This window comes from Xenopus tropicalis, chromosome 1 (genome assembly GCF_000004195.4).
Source record: "Xenopus tropicalis strain Nigerian chromosome 1, UCB_Xtro_10.0, whole genome shotgun sequence".
Lineage (NCBI taxonomy): Eukaryota > Metazoa > Chordata > Amphibia > Anura > Pipidae > Xenopus > Xenopus tropicalis.
Window position 1 is genome coordinate 212707201 of NC_030677.2, and position 13127 is coordinate 212720327.

The 13127-nt window shown below is 50.2% G+C and overlaps 1 protein-coding gene across 3 annotated transcripts in view; it reads left to right on the plus strand.

Moving 5' to 3' along the window:
* Positions 1 to 10343: 10343 nt before the first annotated feature.
* Positions 10344 to 13127, plus strand: part of vwa5a (von Willebrand factor A domain containing 5A) — a 33215-nt gene continuing 30431 nt past the window's right edge. For 2 of the 3 annotated variants that reach the window (XR_004220810.1, XM_031894960.1), the window contains exon 1: positions 10347 to 10481. The gene's annotated coding sequence lies outside the window, so the exon portion shown is untranslated. Of the gene's footprint in view, positions 10482 to 13127 lie in introns of all 3 variants that reach the window. The other variant, XR_004220811.1, reaches the window with a different exon arrangement.

Consider the following 13127-nt stretch of genomic DNA (forward strand, 5'->3'; position numbering starts at 1 on the left):
TATTGCTCGTTTGTAATGATGACATTATACATTTCTGTAAGAAAGGGTGAAATTTCATTAATTAAACACTTATAGAAAGGTCCAGATAGACCATCAGGCCCTCCTGCTTTGTATTTCTTCAAGGATGAGATTGTGAATTTTACTTCTTCTTCAGAGATAGGAGAATTTAGGTTTTCCAGATCTGATTGGGATATCTTGGGGAAAGTTATGTTATTAAAGAATGTGCGTCTCAGCTTGCTATTAGATTTAGTAGGAGAGTAAAGGGACTCGTAATATGTCCGGAAAGTTTCAGCAATCTCCAATGGGTTGTGGGTGATTTTATTATCCGAAGACTTGATGGCATTGATTTTATGGGCCTTTGACCAATTCTTTGACATATTGGCTAGGAGTTTGTTAGCTTTGTTGCCCTGGTTGAAATACTTAGATTTTACATAGCTCTGGTGGATAGTATCTTTTATGGATAGCCAGGAATTGAGTTCTTTTATGGAGTTTTCAAAAATCTCACGATTGTCTTGAGTTGGGGTTGATTTGAAAGTAATGTAAGCTTCTTTTTGCTTGTTACTAAGATCCAGTATTCTTGAGTTCATTTTCTTGGTAAATCTTGATCTGAACGAAGTGATTTCTCCTCTAATGAATGCTTTCCATGTGTCCCAAAAGAGAGTTGGATTATTGTAGTGAATTGCATTATCAGATAAGAAGATTTTCCACTTATCTTTGAGCATTTGTTGAAAGTCAGACCTAGACGCTAAGAATACTGGGAATTTCCAAGGAATATAGGATTTGGAAATAAAGTTAGCAGTAATAGTAATGCTTATAGGGTTTTTATGTGGTTTTATTAAAAACTTCACAAAAGAGAATTAACAGAACTCAGACCGACATGCCGGCCAATAATTTCAAGTTACAACTAAAAATTCACCCCCCCCAGTCCACTGGCCAAATGTCCTGATGAAGATCCTGACATATGGACAAAAGCAGTCTCAGTCCTGGGAAGAGTCTATGATTTTGCCGTGGATTTCCGGAAGAGGACGATGGAAAATCAAAACCATTTACATCCTGTTGCTCCCGGGGGTCTGAAGGAGCAAAATCCAACATAGTGAGCTTGGCAGGTCCAGAAAGCTTTAAGTCCCATGTAAGAACCCAGTCTAATAACAACGTGACAACTCCCAGAAAACCTGGGAGAAACACATTATTACCTGAACTATGGCCCCATGGGGATCCCAGTTGAGAGCACAAATAACCAGTAAGCCAGGCAGCAGCTAACAGGGTAAGGGCGGCTAATGTGTGCCGAAAGAAGACAGGCCCTTTTATAAGGTTGCGCCCCATGCGTACTGACGTAAATGTACACACGGGGCGCGACCAATAGGATCACCCCCTGACCACCAATGACAGGGCCCGGAATCGATTTAAAGGGGCCCGAGCAACTAAGAAAACTTTAGCACGGCCGGGCCCCCTTTTAAAGTTAAAATCGTCCGGGCCCGGGACGGCTGTACCCCCTGTGCCCCCCTGATGGCGGCCCTGCGTGTATGGCCACCTTTACAAAGAACGTCAGGCCTTAAGATCCTTGCGGGAGGATCAATCATTAGTGATAAAGATTGCAGATAAAGGAGGTATGGTGGTGGCCACATCCGGCCCCTTGGCCTTTTTAATCCGGCCCGCCGCCGACGCCAAGTGTCATCACGCGAGACTTGGTGTCATTGGCGTGCCGGAATTAAAGATGCCTGGCCCTGCCCGCCCTGGCCCGGTCCGGCCCGGGGGTGAGTAAATGTGGCCCGTGAGCCAAAAAGTTTGCCCTCCCCTGCTTTAGAGAGACCCTAATTAGCCTTATTAATATGGGTTTTACTAGTGGGATTTTTACAGCAAAAATGAGGGACTATTTGATACCGAACCATCCCAGGATCCCTTTATTCCATCATTTGCCAAAGGTGCATAAAAAGCAACGCCCCCTATAGGCAGACCAATAGTTTCTGGGATAGGTTCACTTAATGAGAGGTTATCTGAGTTTATAGATCTATATCTCCGGCCACTTGTTCAAAGATTGGTTTCATTCATACAAGATACTAAACATGTTTTGCAAGTTATAAAAAATGGGAAATGGGAGAGCACTTTTGCATGGGCTACTATAGATGTTGTATCACTTTATTCCTGTATCCCCCATGATAAGGGATTACTTGCTGTCTCTTGTCATCTTGAGAGGTACAGCACATATGATATTGTCACGAAGAATTTCATTTTGGGTGCAATTGAATTTTTGCTTACACACAATTTGTTTTAAATTTGATGCCACTTTTTGCCTCCAGAAATGTGGGATTGTCAATGGGTGCGAAGTTTGCACCCACTTACGCCAACCTTTATCTGGGTTGGTGGGAGGAGTCCCACATTTATGGGGGCACTTTTGAGCATGCACATAAGATTATTTTATATAAAAGATATGTGGACGATCTCCTATTTATTTGGCAGGGATCGGAGGGAGAGTTCACTCAATTGTATTAAATATCAACGATCTCAGTTTGAGATTCTCCAGCGACACTCGTCATCCTGTTGGTTTAAACTCAGTATTTGCTGTTAGTTGTTATGTTTAGATTTTATCGATCTAAAGAATCCTGCTCTGTCAAATTTCTGCCAGTTGAACATTGTCTTATAATAACGAGTTATTCATTTACTTATTTATATTGCCGTTTATATTAATTAGGCATTTTGACTATTTGTGATACGGATTAGATTTCTTTATGAAACTAAATGTGCCCTTAGTATTAAAAGAATCATTATATTCCTTTATGAAACTAAATGTGTAATATTTAATAAGGATTGTATTTTTCATGAACTTAATTGAGCTTTTTTGTACCAAAATGTACTTGTGTTTATGGAGTCTGCTAAAAGGGATGTACTATCATTTATTTCTCATGCCTATATCCTATTAAATATGTGGGAGGGGGACGTAGTTTGTATCCTTACCTTCTCTCTATGTCGCACTATTTTCCCCTATTTAAAGTCACTTATGTTTACCAATGGTTGCCTATGATTAAGTGCTCTAAACGCATGAAACGCGTAAGGCACTTTTGCTTTTAACATGACGAAATAAAGTTCGAGTTTTAGCAGATCCTTTGAGACCAGAGTGCTTGATGTTCTAAATTTCGATACCTGGGTATAGTGCCTGGGTATAGTACCTGGGTATAGTGCCTGGGTATAGTGCCTGGGTATAGTGCCTGGGTATAGTGCCTGTGTATAGTACCTGGGTATAGTGCCTGGGTATAGTACCTGGGTATAGTACCTGGGTATAGTGCCTGTGTATAGTACCTGGGTATAGTGCCTGGGTATAGTACCTGGGTATAGTGCCTGTGTATAGTACCTGGGTATAGTACCTGTGTATAGTGCCTGGGTATAGTACCTGGGTATAGTGCCTGTGTATAGTACCTGGGTATAGTACCTGGGTATAGTGCCTGGGTATAAGTACCTGGGTATAGTGCCTTGGGTATATCCGTAGCCTGGGTATAGTGCCTGGGTATAGTGCCTGTGTATAGTACCTGGGTATAGTGCCTGGGTATAGTGCCTGTGTATAGTACCTGGGTATAGTGCCTGGGTATAGTGCCTGGGTATAGTGCCTGTGTATAGTACCTGGGTATAGTGCCTGGGTATAGTGCCTGTGTATAGTACCTGGGTATAGTGCCTGGGTATAGTGCCTGGGTATAGTGCCTGGGTATAGTGCCTGTGTATAGTACCTGGGTATAGTGCCTGGGTATAGTGCCTGTGTATAGTACCTGGGTATAGTGCCTGGGTATAGTGCCTGGGTATAGTGCCTGGGTATAGTGCCTGTGTATAGTACCTGGGTATAGTGCCTGGGTATAGTACCTGGGTATAGTACCTGGCGTATAGTACCTGTGTATAGTACCTGTGTATATGCTGCCTGGGTATAGTGCCTGCGGTATAGTGCCTTGGGTATAGTGCCTGGGTATAGTGCCTGGGTATAGTACCTGGGTATAGTGCCTGGGTATAGTGCCTGGGTATAGCCTGGGTATAGTGCCTGGGTATAGTGCCTGGGTATAGTGCCTGGGTATAGTACCTGCGTATAGTGCCTGCGTATAGTACCTGTGTATAGTACCTGTGTATAGTACCTGGGTATAGTGCCTGGGTATAGTGCCTGGGTATAGTGCCTGGGTATAGTGCCTGGGTATAGTACCTGTGTATAGTGCCTGGGTATAGTACCTGGGTATAGTACCTGTGTATAGTACCTGTGTATAGTGCCTGGGTATAGTACCTGGGTATAGTACCTGGGTATAGTACCTGTGTATAGTGCCTGTGTATAGTACCTGGGTATAGTGCCTGTGTATAGTACCTGTGTATAGTACCTGTGTATAGTGCCTGGGTATAGTACCTGGGTATAGTGCCTGTGTATAGTACCTGGGTATAGTACCTGTGTATAGTGCCTGGGTATAGTACCTGGGTATAGTGCCTGTGTATAGTACCTGGGTATAGTACCTGTGTATAGTGCCTGGGTATAGTACCTGGGTATAGTGCCTGTGTATAGTACCTGGGTATAGTACCTGGGTATAGTGCCTGGGTATAGTACCTGTGTATAGTACCTGTGTATAGTACCTGGGTATAGTACCTGTGTATAGTACCTGGGTATAGTGCCTGTGTATAGTGCCTGGGTATAGTACCTGTGTATAGTGCCTGGGTATAGTACCTGGGTATAGTGCCTGGGTATAGTGCCTGGGTATAGTACCTGTGTATAGTACCTGGGTATAGTGCCTGTGTATAGTACCTGTGTATAGTGCCTGGGTATAGTACCTGGGTATAGTACCTGGGTATAGTGCCTGGGTATAGTACCTGGGTATAGTACCTGGGTATAGTGCCTGGGTATAGTACCTGGGTATAGTACCTGGGTATAGTACCTGGGTATAGTGCCTGGGTATAGTACCTGGGTATAGTGCCTGGGTATAGTACCTGGGTATAGTACCTGGGTATAGTGCCTGTGTATAGTGCCTGTGTATAGTGCCTGGGTATAGTGCCTGGGTATAGTGCCTGGGTATAGTACCTGGGTATAGTGCCTGTGTATAGTGCCTGGGTATAGTGCCTGGGTATAGTGCCTGGGTATAGTGCCTGGGTATAGTACCTGTGTATAGTACCTGGGTATAGTACCTGTGTATAGTGCCTGGGTATAGTGCCTGGGTATAGTGCCTGGGTATAGTGCCTGGGTATAGTACCTGGGTATAGTACCTGGGTATAGTGCCTGGGTATAGTGCCTGGGTATAGTGCCTGGGTATAGTACCTGGGTATAGTACCTGGGTATAGTGCCTGGGTATAGTACCTGGGTATAGTACCTGTGTATAGTGCCTGGGTATAGTACCTGGGTATAGTGCCTGGGTATAGTACCTGGGTATAGTGCCTGGGTATAGTGCCTGGGTATAGTACCTGGGTATAGTACCTGTGTATAGTGCCTGGGTATAGTGCCTGGGTATAGTACCTGGGTATAGTACCTGGGTATAGTGCCTGGGTATAGTACCTGGGTATAGTGCCTGGGTATAGTGCCTGTGTATAGTACCTGGGTATAGTACCTGTGTATAGTACCTGGGTATAGTACCTGGGTATAGTACCTGGGTATAGTGCCTGTGTATAGTACCTGGGTATAGTACCTGGGTATAGTACCTGGGTATAGTGCCTGGGTATAGTACCTGGGTATAGTACCTGGGTATAGTGCCTGGGTATAGTGCCTGGGTATAGTGCCTGGGTATAGTACCTGGGTATAGTGCCTGTGTATAGTGCCTGGGTATAGTGCCTGGGTATAGTGCCTGGGTATAGTACCTGGGTATAGTACCTGGGTATAGTGCCTGGGTATAGTACCTGTGTATAGTGCCTGTGTATAGTGCCTGGGTATAGTACCTGGGTATAGTACCTGGGTATAGTACCTGGGTATAGTACCTGTGTATAGTACCTGGGTATAGTACCTGGGTATAGTACCTGGGTATAGTGCCTGTGTATAGTACCTGGGTATAGTGCCTGGGTATAGTACCTGTGTATAGTACCTGGGTATAGTACCTGGGTATAGTACCTGGGTATAGTGCCTGTGTATAGTACCTGGGTATAGTGCCTGTGGGATGAAACTGCAGCAAAGGTTCAGAGTTGCTTCTCAGGTAAAGTTAAAGCTGCAGATTCTTCTTTTCAGCCTTCAGTTGTAATATCTCCCGAGCCCCAATTTTACTGTCTGTCAAGAAAGCTGTGCTTTGATTGGAGAATCCACAAGAAGAAAGATCCAATCAGAGCACAGCTGATTCCAGCAGGGACAGGAGATTCCCAGGACAGTGCAGGAACAGACTGAGGTGTTTTTTGTTTGTTTCTTTTTAGGTGCCAGACAGGTTTCGGGAGGCTTAGCCTCTAACCTTATTAAATATCCTCCTGTGATAAAACCGGAGCCTCACAGAGCAATAGGGTTTGGCTGCCGGGGTCAGTGACCCCCATTTGAAAGCTGCAAAGAGTCAGAAGAAGAAGGGAAATAATTCCAGAACTATGAGATATAAATAATGAAGACCAATTGAAAAGTTGCACTTCCACCACAAAAAGCACCTGGAATTTCAGGCTATTGGCAGGGTGGAAATACCCGGGAGAGGAGGGAAAAGACTCGTCCAGTTGAAATGTTGGACACATTGTGGCCCCGGGGTGTGAGCAGGGCATACTTGGTTCTGTTACAGACATACAGCGCCACTGCAAGGGGGTACTTGGTTCTGTTACAGACATACAGCGCCACTGCAAGGGGGTACTTGGTTCTGTTACAGACATACAGCGCCACTGCAAGGGGGTACTTGGTTCTGTTACAGACATACAGCGCCACTGCAAGGGGGTACTTGGTTCTGTTACAGACATACAGCGCCACTGCAAGGGGGTACTTGGTTCTGTTACAGACATACAGCGCCACTGCAAGGGGGTACTTGGTTCTGTTACAGACATACAGCGCCACAGCAAGGGGGTACTTGGTTCTGTTACAGACATACAGCGCCACAGCAAGGGGGTACTTGGTTCTGTTACAGACATACAGCGCCACTGCAAGGGCATACTTGGTTCTGTTACAGACATACAGCGCCACTGCAAGGGGGTACTTGGTTCTGTTACAGACATACAGCGCCACTGCAAGGGGGTACTTGGTTCTGTTACAGACATACAGCGCCACTGCAAGGGGGTACACACTAACTCAGTGTTGGACTCAGTTTGGCACTTGTATATAGACATTTTGATATGGGACTATACGCGCTATATCTGATGACATCACTCAGAAAAGGGGTGTGGCTTGTGACCCCTCCCCTCACTTTCCTATTATATGCGGGAGTTTGTATGAGACTCACTAGGCTTGATAAAGGGCCCAGAGGGGGACGGAACATTGTCCCTTGTGCTTGTGTATATGGGAGAAATAGGGACACAGACAGACAAACACACAAAGACACACAAAGACAGACAGACAGACACAGGCAGACACACAAAGACAGACAAACACAGACAGACAGAGACAGACACACAAAGACAGACAGACAAACACAGACAGATGGGCTTGTTAGCCAGGGCAGCAGGGCAGCAAATGATTAGCTGATATTGCCACCCATGGTGCCGGCCAAACGTCTCTGACCCCAATGTTCCATTGTTGGGCCAACTGCATCATCCTAGTGTCCAGCCCAGAAGCCGACTGTGTGACAAAAAATAAGTAAAAAAAACTAATTGTAACTCCTGCACTGCTGATTGTAACTCCTGAGCTACTGTCTGTAACTCCTGCACTGCTGATTGTAACTCCTGAGCTACTGTCTGTAACTCCTGCACTGCTGATTGTAACTCCTGAGCTACTGTCTGTAACTCCTGCACTGCTGTCTGTAACTCCTGAGCTACTGTCTGTAACTCCTGCACTGCTGATTGTAACTCCTGAGCTACTGTCTGTAACTCCTGCACTGCTGATTGTAACTCCTGAGCTACTGTCTGTAACTCCTGCACTGCTGATTGTAACTCCTGAGCTACTGTCTGTAACTCCCGTATGGCGTTGGCCTTATTAATCTGCCCGTATGGTGTCGGCCTTAGCTGCCTGGGGCCCATATCTGGTTAATGGCAGAGGCTGCTGGGAGCCCGTATGGCGTCGGCCTTAGCTGCCTGGGGCCCATGCCTGGTTAATGGCAGTGGCTGCTGGGAGCCCGTATGGCGTCGGCCTTAGCTGCCTGGGGCCCATGCCTGGTTAATGGCAGTGGCTGCTGGGAGCCCGTATGGCGTCGGCCTTAGCTGCCTGGGGCCCATGCCTGGTTAATGGCAGTGGCTGCTGGGAGCCCGTATGGCGTCGGCCTTAGCTGCCTGGGGCCCATGCCTGGTTAATGGCAGTGGCTGCTGGGAGCCCGTATGGCGTCGGCCTTAGCTGCCTGGGGCCCATGTCTGGTTAATGGCAGAGGCTGCTGGGAGCCCGTATGGCGTCGGCCTTAGCTGCCTGGGGCCCATGCCTGGTTAATGGCATTGGCTGCTGGGAGCCCGTATGGCGTCGGCCTTAGCTGCCTGGGGCCCATATCTGGTTAATGGCAGAGGCTGCTGGGAGCCCGTATGGCGTCGGCCTTAGCTGCCTGGGGCCCATGTCTGGTTAATGGCAGAGGCTGCTGGGAGCCCGTATGGCGTCGGCCTTAGCTGCCTGGGGCCCATGTCTGGTTAATGGCAGAGGCTGCTGGGAGCCCGTATGGCGTCGGCCTTAGCTGCCTGGGGCCCATATCTGGTTAATGGCAGAGGCTGCTGGGAGCCCGTATGGCGTCGGCCTTAGCTGCCTGGGGCCCATGTCTGGTTAATGGCAGAGGCTGCTGGGAGCCCGTATGGCGTCGGCCTTAGCTGCCTGGGGCCCATGCCTGGTTAATGGCAGAGGCTGCTGGGAGCCCGTATGGCGTCGGCCTTAGCTGCCTGGGGCCCATATCTGGTTAATGGCAGAGGCTGCTGGGAGCCCGTATGGCGTCGGCCTTAGCTGCCTGGGGCCCATGCCTGGTTAATGGCAGAGGCTGCTGGGAGCCCGTATGGCGTCGGCCTTAGCTGCCTGGGGCCCATATCTGGTTAATGGCAGAGGCTGCTGGGAGCCCGTATGGCGTCGGCCTTAGCTGCCTGGGGCCCATGTCTGGTTAATGGCAGAGGCTGCTGGGAGCCCGTATGGCGTCGGCCTTAGCTGCCTGGGGCCCATATCTGGTTAATGGCAGAGGCTGCTGGGAGCCCGTATGGCGTCGGCCTTAGCTGCCTGGGGCCCATGCCTGGTTAATGGCAGAGGCTGCTGGGAGCCCGTATGGCGTCGGCCTTAGCTGCCTGGGGCCCATATCTGGTTAATGGCAGAGGCTGCTGGGAGCCCGTATGGCGTCGGCCTTAGCTGCCTGGGGCCCATGTCTGGTTAATGGCAGAGGCTGCTGGGAGCCCGTATGGCGTCGGCCTTAGCTGCCTGGGGCCCATGCCTGGTTAATGGCAGAGGCTGCTGAGAGCCCGTATGGCGTCGGCCTTAGCTGCCTGGGGCCCATATCTGGTTAATGGCAGAGGCTGCTGGGAGCCCGTATGGCGTCGGCCTTAGCTGCCTGGGGCCCATGCCTGGTTAATGGCAGAGGCTGCTGGAGCCCGTATGGCGTCGGCCTTAGCTGCCTGGGGCCCATATCTGGTTAATGGCAGAGGCTGCTGGGAGCCCGTATGGCGTCGGCCTTAGCTGCCTGGGGCCCATGCCTGGTTAATGGCAGAGGCTGCTGAGAGCCCGTATGGCGTCGGCCTTAGCTGCCTGGGGCCCATATCTGGTTAATGGCAGAGGCTGCTGGGAGCCCGTATGGCGTCGGCCTTAGCTGCCTGGGGCCCATGCCTGGTTAATGGCAGAGGCTGCTGGGAGCCCGTATGGCGTCGGCCTTAGCTGCCTGGGGCCCATATCTGGTTAATGGCAGAGGCTGCTGGGAGCCCGTATGGCGTCGGCCTTAGCTGCCTGGGGCCCATATCTGGTTAATGGCAGAGGCTGCTGGGAGCCCGTATGGCGTCGGCCTTAGCTGCCTGGGGCCCATGCCTGGTTAATGGCAGAGGCTGCTGGGAGCCCGTATGGCGTCGGCCTTAGCTGCCTGGGGCCCATATCTGGTTAATGGCAGAGGCTGCTGGGAGCCCGTATGGCGTCGGCCTTAGCTGCCTGGGGCCCATATCTGGTTAATGGCAGAGGCTGCTGGGAGTGCCGGGAATGAATACTCGGAGCCAGTGGGCACGTTGCCACTGTGTATGAGGGCGAGTCTGGGAAGGGAGCCCAGAATGTCACAGGGCCACAGTTACAATGGATTGGCTAGCACTGCCAGCCCCACAGGCTATAGTTCTGCTCAGCCCCTCCCACAAAGGGGTGGAGCCCAACTGCCTGATATTTACGCACTCTCCCTGTGACCAGTGTGACAGGAAACCTTGTGCTGCTGAAGTGGGAAAAACCGACGGGTATTACTGTGTCTCTGGGTCTGTCTCATCCTGATCCCTCTCTCTCTCACTGTCTCACTGTAAGTACAGTCTCATCCTGATCCCTCACAGTCTCACTGTAAGTACAGTCTCATCCTGATCCCTCACTGTCTCACTGTAAGTACAGTCTCGCCCCTCTCTCTCACTGTCTCACTGTAAGTACAGTCTCGCCCCTCTCTCTCTCACTGTCTCACTGTAAGTACAGTCTCGCCCCTCTCTCTCTCACTGTCTCACTGTAAGTACAGTCTCGCCCCTCTCTCTCTCACAGTCTCACTGTAAGTACAGTCTCGCCCCTCTCTCTCTCACTGTCTCACTGTAAGTACAGTCTCGCCCCTCTCTCTCACTGTCTCACTGTAAGTACAGTCTCGCCCCTCTCTCTCTCACTGTCTCACTGTAAGTACAGTCTCGCCCCTCTCTCTCACAGTCTCGCTGTAAGTACAGTCTCGCCCCTCTCTCTCACTGTCTCACTGTAAGTACAGTCTCGCCCCTCTCTCTCTCACAGTCTCACTGTAAGTACAGTCTCGCCCCTCTCTCTCACAGTCTCACTGTAAGTACAGTCTCGCCCCTCTCTCTCTCACAGTCTCACTGTAAGTACAGTCTCGCCCCTCTCTCTCTCACAGTCTCACTGTAAGTGCAGTCTCGCCCCTCTCTCTCACAGTCTCGCTGTAAGTACAGTCTCGCCCCTCTCTCTCACAGTCTCACTGTAAGTACAGTCTCGCCCCTCTCTCTCTCACAGTCTCGCTGTAAGTACAGTCTCGCCCCTCTCTCTCTCACAGTCTCACTGTAAGTGCAGTCTCGCCCCTCTCTCTCACAGTCTCGCTGTAAGTACAGTCTCGCCCCTCTCTCTCTCACAGTCTCACTGTAAGTACAGTCTCGCCCCTCTCTCTCTCACAGTCTCACTGTAAGTACAGTCTCGCCCCTCTCTCTCTCACAGTCTCGCTGTAAGTACAGTCTCGCCCCTCTCTCTCTCACAGTCTCACTGTAAGTGCAGTCTCGCCCCTCTCTCTCACAGTCTCGCTGTAAGTACAGTCTCGCCCCTCTCTCTCTCACAGTCTCACTGTAAGTACAGTCTCGCCCCTCTCTCTCTCACAGTCTCACTGTAAGTACAGTCTCGCCCCTCTCTCTCACAGTCTCACTGTAAGTACAGTCTCGCCCCTCTCTCTCACAGTCTCACTGTAAGTACAGTCTCGCCCCTCTCTCTCACAGTCTCACTGTAAGTACAGTCTCGCCCTCTCTCTCTCACAGTCTCACTGTAAGTACAGTCTCGCCCCTCTCTCTCACAGTCTCACTGTAAGTACAGTCTCGCCCCTCTCTCTCACAGTCTCACTGTAAGTACAGTCTCGCCCCTCTCTCTCACAGTCTCACTGTAAGTACAGTCTCGCCCCTCTCTCTCTCACAGTCTCACTGTAAGTACAGTCTCGCCCCTCTCTCTCTCACAGTCTCACTGTAAGTACAGTCTCGCCCCTCTCTCTCACTGTCTCACTGTAAGTACAGTCTCGCCCCTCTCTCTCACAGTCTCACTGTAAGTACAGTCTCGCCCCTCTCTCTCACTGTCTCACTGTAAGTACAGTCTCGCCCCTCTCTCTCACTGTCTCACTGTAAGTACAGTCTCGCCCCTCTCTCTCACAGTCTCACTGTAAGTACAGTCTCGCCCCTCTCTCTCACTGTCTCACTGTAAGTACAGTCTCGCCCCTCTCTCTCACTGTCTCACTGTAAGTACAGTCTCGCCCCTCTCTCTCACTGTCTCACTGTAAGTACAGTCTCGCCCCCCTCTCCTCTCACTGGGTCCCCCTCTCACTGTAAGTACAGTCTCGCCCCTCTCTCTCACTGTCTCACTGTAAGTACAGTCTCGGCCCCTCTCTCTCACAGTCTCACTGTAAGTACAGTCTCGCCCCTCTCTCTCACTGTCTCACTGTAAGTACAGTCTCGCCCCTCTCTCTCACTGTCTCACTGTAAGTACAGTCTCGCCCCTCTCTCTCTCACAGTCTCACTGTAAGTACAGTCTCGCCCTCTCTCTCTCACTGTCTCACTGTAAGTACAGTCTCGCCCCTCTCTCTCACAGTCTCACTGTAAGTACAGTCTCGCCCCTCTCTCTCACAGTCTCACTGTAAGTACAGTCTCGCCCCTCTCTCTCTCACAGTCTCACTGTAAGTACAGTCTCGCCCCTCTCTCTCTCACAGTCTCACTGTAAGTACAGTCTCGCCCCTCTCTCTCTCACAGTCTCACTGTAAGTACAGTCTCGCCCCTCTCTCTCTCACTGTCTCACTGTAAGTACAGTCTCGCCCCTCTCTCTCTCACAGTCTCACTGTAAGTACAGTCTCGCCCCTCTCTCTCTCACAGTCTCACTGTAAGTACAGTCTCGCCCCTCTCTCTCTCAGAGTCTCACTGTACGTACAGTCTCGCCCCTCTCTCTCACAGTCTCGCTGTAAGTACAGTCTCGCCCCTCTCTCTCTCACAGTCTCGCTTTAAGTACAGTCTCGCCCCTCTCTCTCACAGTCTCACTGTAAGTACAGTCTCGCCCCTCTCTCTCACAGTCTCACTGTAAGTACAGTCTCGCCCCTCTCTCTCACTGTCTCACTGTAAGTACAGTCTCGCCCCTCTCTCTCACAGTCTCACTGTAAGTACAGTCTCGCCCCTCTCTCTCACAGTCTCACTGTAAGTACAGTCTCGCCCCTCTCTCTCACAGT